Source organism: Labeo rohita, unplaced genomic scaffold (assembly GCF_022985175.1).
Source record: "Labeo rohita strain BAU-BD-2019 unplaced genomic scaffold, IGBB_LRoh.1.0 scaffold_126, whole genome shotgun sequence".
In the NCBI taxonomy this organism is placed as follows: domain Eukaryota; kingdom Metazoa; phylum Chordata; class Actinopteri; order Cypriniformes; family Cyprinidae; genus Labeo; species Labeo rohita.
This window is the reverse complement of record NW_026127406.1, coordinates 1-9,198: the sequence shown is the minus strand read 5'-3', so window position 1 is coordinate 9,198 and position 9,198 is coordinate 1. Positions and strand designations below refer to the sequence as shown.

General features: G+C 36.4%; 1 pseudogene; it reads left to right on the top strand.

Annotated features, from left to right (window-relative positions):
* Positions 1-5,917: 5,917 nt before the first annotated feature.
* Positions 5,918-9,191, top strand: LOC127157924 (uncharacterized; annotated as a pseudogene).
* Positions 9,192-9,198: the final 7 nt, after the last annotated feature.

Sequence of the window (9,198 nt, the reverse complement as noted above, 5' to 3'; positions counted from 1 at the left end):
TGATAAAAGCATCTGATAAATGTAAATGTATTTGTATGTTTAATATGTTTATTGAAAATATTAATAAATTTGCAACTGTTATTGAGAGTGGTGTGTGTTTTATTGTAAGCCAGTGGCTTCTGCCGCGGGTGATCCTAGAATAAAGATGAGCAAAATGCCAGTGAGCGCACACGCAGAGCAGCCGGGATTTACAGCTGCATCGGCCGAACATTGGCCAGAAAGCACTTGCGATCAAATGGCAACGTCGCGGCAATATCTTCCCGATTAGCAAATGCTCCCTGAGCGACATCGTGCCGATGAAATTTTGTAAATCTGCCCGACGTATGTGTGCTGTTAGGGTACTTTCCCCCCCTTCTATAGACCAATTTGGAGTAGACGTAGGGCTGGGCGATAATTCAATAACGATAATTATCGTGATATAGTTTTCCTCGATAAAACAATATAAAGAGTTCGCTAAATGTTTGATATAATTTTTATGTGCCAAAAGCGGAACGAAACAGCACGACTCACTTGAATTGAGCCACACGGACCGTTTATCCGCTCAGACCAAAGTTCAAACTGCCACACCGTGCAAATTCACTAGAGAAGATGCATTTGTTATACCGCATGCGTGTCACGACCACTTCGCTTCCATTATGAGCACAGCTGCCACGCGCCTACATTTGAAATAACAAAGTTGAACGCGCAAAAGACGCAATATGTGAACGGCTCTGTCACGCGAGCACTAAACAGCGCTGTGAGATCCAGCGTGAAACGCTTGAATTCAACGATTAGCACAAATGACTCTGTGATTCAAACTAGTTTAAAGCTGTGTGCAACGATATCGTCAGAAAGCTTTTCAATCTACACATCGCCATCATTTACCATGGATTTACTGTAGTAACACTCACTACACCATGGTATTGTGGCAGCAATGTAGGATATTCACATTGAATATTATTACAGGAGTAATGGTATATAATTATAGTATGTATTTGTGATTAAGCTATAGCATGTGTGCATTTATACTGAATGTTTTTAGACTACCGTTTTTCATACAAATAGGCTACCTATAAAACATGTAGTTATATTTTTACCATGGTATTGAGGTAACATTTTTTGTTTTAACTGTCTATATCATTATTTAAAATGTATGTTTCCTACTATGGGAGACCAATGCTTGGAAAAAAAAAAACTGGGTCAGAATAAAATGTAACCATATAAAACTGAGGTTGCTACAATTTTTACAGATGTTACTGATTGGTAATGAACAAAAAATTACCTCTGCATTCTCAAGCTATTATCAAATGTGCATTTCTAAAAGACAAAAAAGTGATATTATTATTAGTATTATTATCATCATTATCATTATCAGACAACCCAAACCTGTTTCTTGATTTGAAACAAATAACTCATTAGAACATGCAGAAATTAATTTATTTTGTTAAGGAAAATTAATGGTCTGGTTTCTACAACTTTCACTTTGGAGCAAAAATCTGACTTAAAACTTTTATTTAGTCGATTTATTGTGATAATTATCGATATCGACTGATATGAAAAAATTATCATAATAATTTTTTTGCCCATATCGCCCAGCCCCAAGTAGACGTCACAGTTATTTTACTTGCAGCTGCGCACACATTGTGGTGGCCTAAAAACACTGGAAACAAGTGGAGAGAAATGGGTAAAATCCATGGAAAAGAGAAAAATGTATTGTTGTGCCTTTGGATGTCAGAATCGGAATGCAAATCATTTTCATAGAATAATTTCATCAAAAACACCATTTTAAGGTAAACAAATGTTTAAACAGACAGAATATGGATGAAAATCTGCTATGATTACTTTAAAGCATAAATTTGATTTAAATAACAGGTCTACATAACATTCACATATGCAGTTCATAGGGGACATATTGTATTAGCCCTACAGCTGCATCATGAAAAACTATTATCAGGGTTGCTGCAGGATTTTTAAGCTCAAATTTAAGACTTTTTAAGACCTTTTTTAAGACCTGCACAAATAAAATGAATACCATATGAGCAGGGTAAGGCAATGTCTATGATTAAATATTAAACTGTAAAATGACTGTAAACTACTGTAAAAAACGAAAGGTTTTATAAAGTGATACATTTCACATTTCTTTAAAGTGTCAATTTTTAAGTAAATAGAAAAAAGTATTCCTTTTATTAATTGAAACAATTATTATCAATAAATTATTATATTAATTTAAAAAACATACAAATACATGTTAGTGTTTAGATTTTTTATGATGAATTATCTTCTAACTGATCCACCAGTTCACATTTACAGCTCTGCATGTTTGCAGGGTAAAAACATGGGTCGCTTTTCGCTTTGGTCTGAACAAAAACAACCTCAATACTATGTTCCTGCAAAACCACATTTCTGGGACCCTATTTTTTGAGACAGCGCCATCTAGCAATTCCATTTCAACAAAGAAATATCAAACAGACGCAAAGACTAGATCCATTGAAAATATATATTTTTTTTTATTTAATCTTTCCATCTTATTTTTAATGTAAAAGCTGACATAAACTTGAGTGTTCAAAGGGGTGTCAGCAATCTCCATTTAGCCCATTAAACTGTCCAAAACAGTTCATTGTGCTGCTGGATGTTGTAAATTAGTATTTGTATTCAAATTATTTTAAATTTATTAAAGTACTAATAAACACACTAATTTGTATGGCAATTGTTTTACTGTTTACTTCACTTTGTTAAGTGGGTCACACATCAGACATGAAGCGCAGCGGCTAATGAACTGAAGTCTAGAATATATTGAAATAAATTAGGCTAAATATTTCAGGGGTAAGTTTAGGATTAGGAGTTGGCTAGGACAATAATTAAGTGTATACAATTAAACAACTAAATTCAGTATTTCCTTAAAAATAATAATATACAGAATTGAATAACAACTGCTATAAATAGTATGAGCTGTTAATGCATACATAATACAAATAAATAAATACAATAAAATAAAATAAAAATAAATAATTAAAAAAAAATTACAGGGTCCTAGAAATGCGGTCCTGAAACTACAGCCTCCTGTATTGTAAGAATACCCTACTCAAAACAACAGACTTATTGAAAATGCACATTCAATCTCTGCCAGCAGATGGCACATTCGGAACTGCAGACATGTGTTTCCCCGGTAACCGCAGTACACAAAGCAGCTCGGCACCGGACTTTGAACGCGCAGCGCTCGTGTTTACTTAAGGAAATCACAGCCTTTTGAAGTTTAATCGTGACACTAAGCTGAATCGCAATTCTGGTCTTCCCATGCCTAAAATTTAAGACCTCTTAATCATAATTAAGTCTTTCTTGTACAATTTAAGACTTTTTATGACCTTAAATTTGATAAACCAAATTTAAGACTTTTTAAGGACCCGCGGGAACCCTGATTATCTATTATTGCTATTATTAACTATTACTAAATTTTGGACTTTTTGTCTTGCAAATGCAAGTTTATATCTCGTATAGAAGACTTTATAACTCAATATAACTCAAAAATAGCAAGTTTGTCAATTCTGAGGGGAAAAAAAGCCAGAAGTTTTCTGCCACCAGATAGGCTCTGACCACAAAAAACATCATCACTATTTGCAAACACCTAAAAAGCAATAATTAGCAATAATTTTTTTTTTCTTGATATTGCAGCTTCAACCTCTAATGAGTTCCTGTTATTTTTCAATGTATATTCTATTTGCATTATGCAGTTTTTATGTAAGTATCTTCATGAACAGCATTAAAAAAGTATGAGAAAATAAACATGCATGCTATGCCAGATTCAGCTACTGTTTCTTTGGAGTGTAAAGACAGCTTAGATTGGTAACAGGTATTGAGATTGACTGAAGTAAGTGGTTAGATCTGACATTTAGAAAATCCCACATACATTTAATAAGGTACTTATAAAATTGGCCTCAAGTAAAAAATGCCTCTGGAAATCAGGGGAAAATATTGCTGCTTATAGGAAAGTCTGTCTGTCTGTCTGTCGTAACTGACTTCAAATGTTCAATAGTCCGGATAGAGAACCCGTGGGGTGCTAATAAAGGCACAAGACATGCAAAGATGACGTCTTTTCCAGAGTGTAATAAACACCTCAATCGCCAACACCCTTGTCGGCATACATGGGTGGGGCAAAATGTACACAAGCATCCAACTCAGGTCACAACCAAAACAGAATTAAATAAAATAAAGATAAACAGATCAGCAGTCAGTACAGTGGGTTATACTCTCTCTTTTCATATCGTCTGTACGCTATGCACACGCGCAGTTGTTACTCTGCCACAAAATTACCATAAAAGCTCTAGTGGCTGTTACACTATCTATCTATCTATGACACTTTTATTTTTACTTAAATAGTTTTTACACTAACTACTTCTATACTTTTACTTGAGTACAGTTTTTGGATACTCTACCCACCTCTGCCAACATATGGGAAAGTATGGTATGTATCTATATATTTATCTTAAACAACTTTATTTTACATTCTTTCCTAGTTTAATTATTTTTTATAGTGTCTAATGTTAAATAAAAGGATAACAGCCAAAAAACACTGTGGTCTGGATGACAGATGAGACGGCCCCACCTACACATCATTTAAAGAAATTCATGCAGAACCGTCACGGATCCTAACATTGAAATCTGTGTTATGAAACACTTCAAGTCTGTCCTGATCAGTGAGTGAGCAACAATGAACAAGGAAATATCAAGAGAGAAAAAGAGCACATGAAAAGACAAAGCAGGCGCCAGAAATGACTAAATAAAGATCTAACTCTACTCAAGCATCTCATTTACATCTGTTGGCTCTTTTTCTGTTCTGTGCAAAAACTTAACATCAAATAAATTATCACTGTTATCACTTAATCTACTAAGACTCTAATATAAATGTGTAAACTAGCAACATTTCAATATATATTGAGACGCGGTATAAACTATATAAGGATATATTATTCAAAACAACTTTTTTCCATCACTCCTTCTACACACACTAAAAAATAATTATAAGAAAAGTCTGAAAACAGGTTATGCTACAAAACTGAAAAGCTGTCAAATGATCTGTTGATATAAATGAGCCAGAAAAACTTATCAACACTGCAGAAACATAAATCTTTACAGTACATCTGATGAATTGTGTAAAGCAAAGATTGTTATGTCTGGACAAAATTCTTTGAGCCATTCAGCTCTTCAAGACTAACAACATATTTAAACTAGTTTATTGTTGTGAACTGATTCATTGTTGTTGTGAAAGATGGAAAAAAATGCAAAAAAATAAATAAATAAAAAATCTATTAATCTAGTTTAAACTGTCAAGTACTAGAAAAAAAAGCCATTTGTATGATGAAACCTGGACACCACACTCTGAACTAAACATGTAATGAGAACATGCGACGATGCTTCCTTCTGAAATGTTAACTGTAGAATAATTCATTTTGTTTTATTTACCGTTTACACATTCAGTCATGAGAGACCCAAATGCAGTCCTCTTCCGAGTTCACACTTTCATGTTTCAGCTTAAGAATTTAAATTTTATACTTATTTTAAACTTAGATTTTCACTTTCGAAATTCCACTAAACTAAACGTCATGTTTTGTTTAAAAAGTGATTTGCACAAGTTAAATGAATTAGACTTGTAGTTTACCAAAACTTTAAAGTTCACTTTCCAAAAATAACATGAGATAAACCCACCTTTACCTAAATGCCTTAGCCACTCCCTTATTTGCCCCTTGTGTCTATTTTGTTGAATACGCCTATTCTTTGGCAAAATATAATTTAAAACTATAGTTTGGTTAAATGTGGTGCATACCATAGCTGCTTTTATTAAAAAACAACTATTTTTTATTAAATAACTTTGACGTCGTGAATATAGATTACTTTCTTCAGGCGCAGTGCCTGGTCACACACAGTCTGACAGCATCATCTAAAAATGAAGAGATCTGCAGATCTGACTGAGCCTGCAGGGGGCAGCAGTGGCAAAGATCAGGCTGACATGAATGTTTCTCCTGAAACCACTGAGAGAAACAAGACAGGTGAAAGAGCATTTCAAACACATTACGCTGAGATCCAAAAACAAATGCTGTCTGCAGGTTTTCTTATATCAACATTTTTGCATGTCATTTTATTTAATTTGCATGTCATTTGCATGTCATTTTATTTAATGCAAGTTATTTAATACTGATCAAACAACAAAAGAAACGGAAAAAAAAATCACTTACTACTCTGGAAAGAATAGCTTTTGTGACAATTTAATTCATGCAGTGATGACAATGAGATATAATGAGTTGTCAGAAACATGTCAGTCCTTCTTGTGGTTGTTGAAATTCACCAGTGGCACATTACTACATGAGTGTGCAGTCTTGAGATGCACCCTAATCTAGGCTGTTGTGATTTTATGCAGAACTACAGCAATGAACCGAGTCAAGCTTGAGAAGATGGGTGTTACACACATCCTGAACACTATGGCAAGTAGAGAAGATCTTGAAGAGATCAATAAAAAAGAGGAACATTACAGAGACATGAACATCACTTACTGTGGTGTGGCTACACTGGACGTGAGCTGGTTTGACATCAGCAAATACTTTTGCCCAGCTGCAGAATTCATCCATCAGGCCCTGAGTAAACCAGAGAGTAAGAGATGACTATCTTACAGTGATAAACTGTCTAAGAATGAGTTTGTTTTGATTGTCTTTCTGTTTGTTTTCTCAGATAAGGTGTTGGGTCCACTGCCGTCAAGGTATCAGCCACTCTTCAACACTTTTTCTGGCATATCTGATGATCCACCATGACTTGACGGTGGAGGACGCCATTGATCGCATGATACGTGAAAGACAGATTCAACCCAACACAGGCTTTTTGAATCAGCTGACACTCCTCAATTTAAACATTGTGAGGAACCGAAAACTACAGTCAAAAAAGGAGTTCAACATAGAAAACATAGCGATGCTTGTTCCAGTATCTGAATCTCAAATGACGCTAAAAAAAAACATTTGTTAATATCATGGCCAGCGTGAGGCAACTCCTGCAGAAATGCTCACTGGACTGGACTCCAGTCACTGATGTGTGGCCCAATCTCTTTATAGCAAATGAGTAAGTCTACAACACTTCACACTATCACAGAAATGACATATTATACTTATCCATGTGATACAGCAATGGACCGTATCAGACTGAAGGAGATAGGTGTTACTTACATCCCGAACAATCATTTATCATCTATCACTTTACAGACTGTTTAGGAATGTGTGTCTTTGTCTTTATTTCTTCCGATAAGGTGTTACTGCAATGCACAGATGGCGTCAGATGCTCTCCAGAGCTTTTTGACTGCATCATAAAGGTGAGACGCATCAGGCTCAACATGGGCTTCATAAAGCAGATAATTATCCTCAATTCAAAGCTGGTATGTCAGCAAAAACTATAATTAAAAACCAAAGAACAGATTCCAAAAAAAATTCATTAAACAATTACAAATTCATGGGGAACGTTGGTGTCCTTTTTCTGCTTTATGTTCTGCATATTGTAAATCTTAAATAAACAGACCTTGTTCAAAAAAACAAACAAACAAACAAACAAACAAAATTACAAATACTTAAACCCTTTGTACAAAATTTTGAATAAAAGTAAATCTTTAAAAATATTTTTTTATATATTTCATGAATTGAAAACAAGTGAATAAAGCTCATTTGAAAAAAATGATTTCTCTGTCTGTGGAGTAGATGTAGCATTCATTCACTCGTTCACTAATCTCTGTGTAGTGCATGACAGTTTAGTCCACTCTATCAGTACAGAGTCAACAAATATAAGTGAGTGAATTTTGGATGCTGATGTAAATAGCACGTGCCAGAGAGCACTCTGTTGTGGACAATTTCGTCATGAACATTACATCTGCCCATTTTTAATATGTCCTGTTTGCCTTTGCCCCAGCCAGCAATGACATGTGGGGCCCAGATGAGGGCTTCATGGGCGGCAAATGTGGGCCCCATTATGGGCTTGCACCCGGGATTCACATTGGGGCCAGCCGTGGAAGCCCAGACGTACTAAAAGTGGGACCTGTAAGGGTACTGCATGGGTCTTAATTGGGCAATTCATGTCAGACCGATATGGGCCCCACCTGCCCAAATGGGTCCAAAGTGGGCTCTGCAACATGGCTACCCAGATGGGCTTTAAATGGGATCTGTAAGAGTCTTATGTGGGTCCTAACTGGGCAATTCATGCCAAACCCATTTGGGCCCCACCTGCCCAAAGGGTTTTAAAGTGGGCTTGCACCCGGGATCCACTTCGGGGCCAGCTGTGATTGCCCAGATGGGCTTTTAGGTGGACCTGTAAAAGGTCTTAACTGGGTAATTCATGTCAGACCCATTTGGGCCCCACCTGCCTAAAGGGGTTTAAAGTGGGCTTGCACCAGAATTCAACCGTGAATGCCCATATGGGCTTAAAGTGGGCTCTGTAAGGATCTTATGTTGGTCCTAACTGAGCAATTCATGCAAGGCCTATCTAAGCCCAACCATGCAAAATGGTTTAAGAAAACAATCTAAGAAAAATTAAAAACGAAGAATGAATATAAGTACAAGATAAATACAAGACACTTGATGCTTTGAACTGCAAGAAATATATTAAATTGAACAACAAAAATTATCTTTAAAAAACAATGTCACAACATACAGGTAAACTAAAAAATATATTTTAAAAAAATCTCTGAAAAAAACCCTCCAAAAAATACAATACAAAATACATGATATATGACATTGAACAACAAACATAATCTTTAACTATTTAAATTTTACAACATACCGGTAAATAAATAAAAAATATATATTTTTTTAAAATCTCTGGAAAAAAGAAAACAAAACATCTCTCCAAAAAATACATCCAAATACACTCATGGCGTTTGTGTTGTCGACGCTCTTAGGGCTCTTGCAGCCCACCGGACACGAGGCCCAGCCAATGCCCAGGAGGACCAGGCCGCCCCAGACGCCCCCCCGGGATGTGCCGGAACCCGCCCCCGCGCCCTAGCCACACACCCGGAGGCCCCGGCAGCACCCCCCGACCCCCCACCCCACCAAACCTCCCGGCCACCCCCTCCAACTCCCTCCCCACCAACCCACCCGGCCACCCCCGACCCTCCTCCACCCTCCCTCCCTCCACGCAACCCACCCACTCACCTGCTCATCCACTCACCCATATTCATCCAACCCACTTTCTCAGTCACTC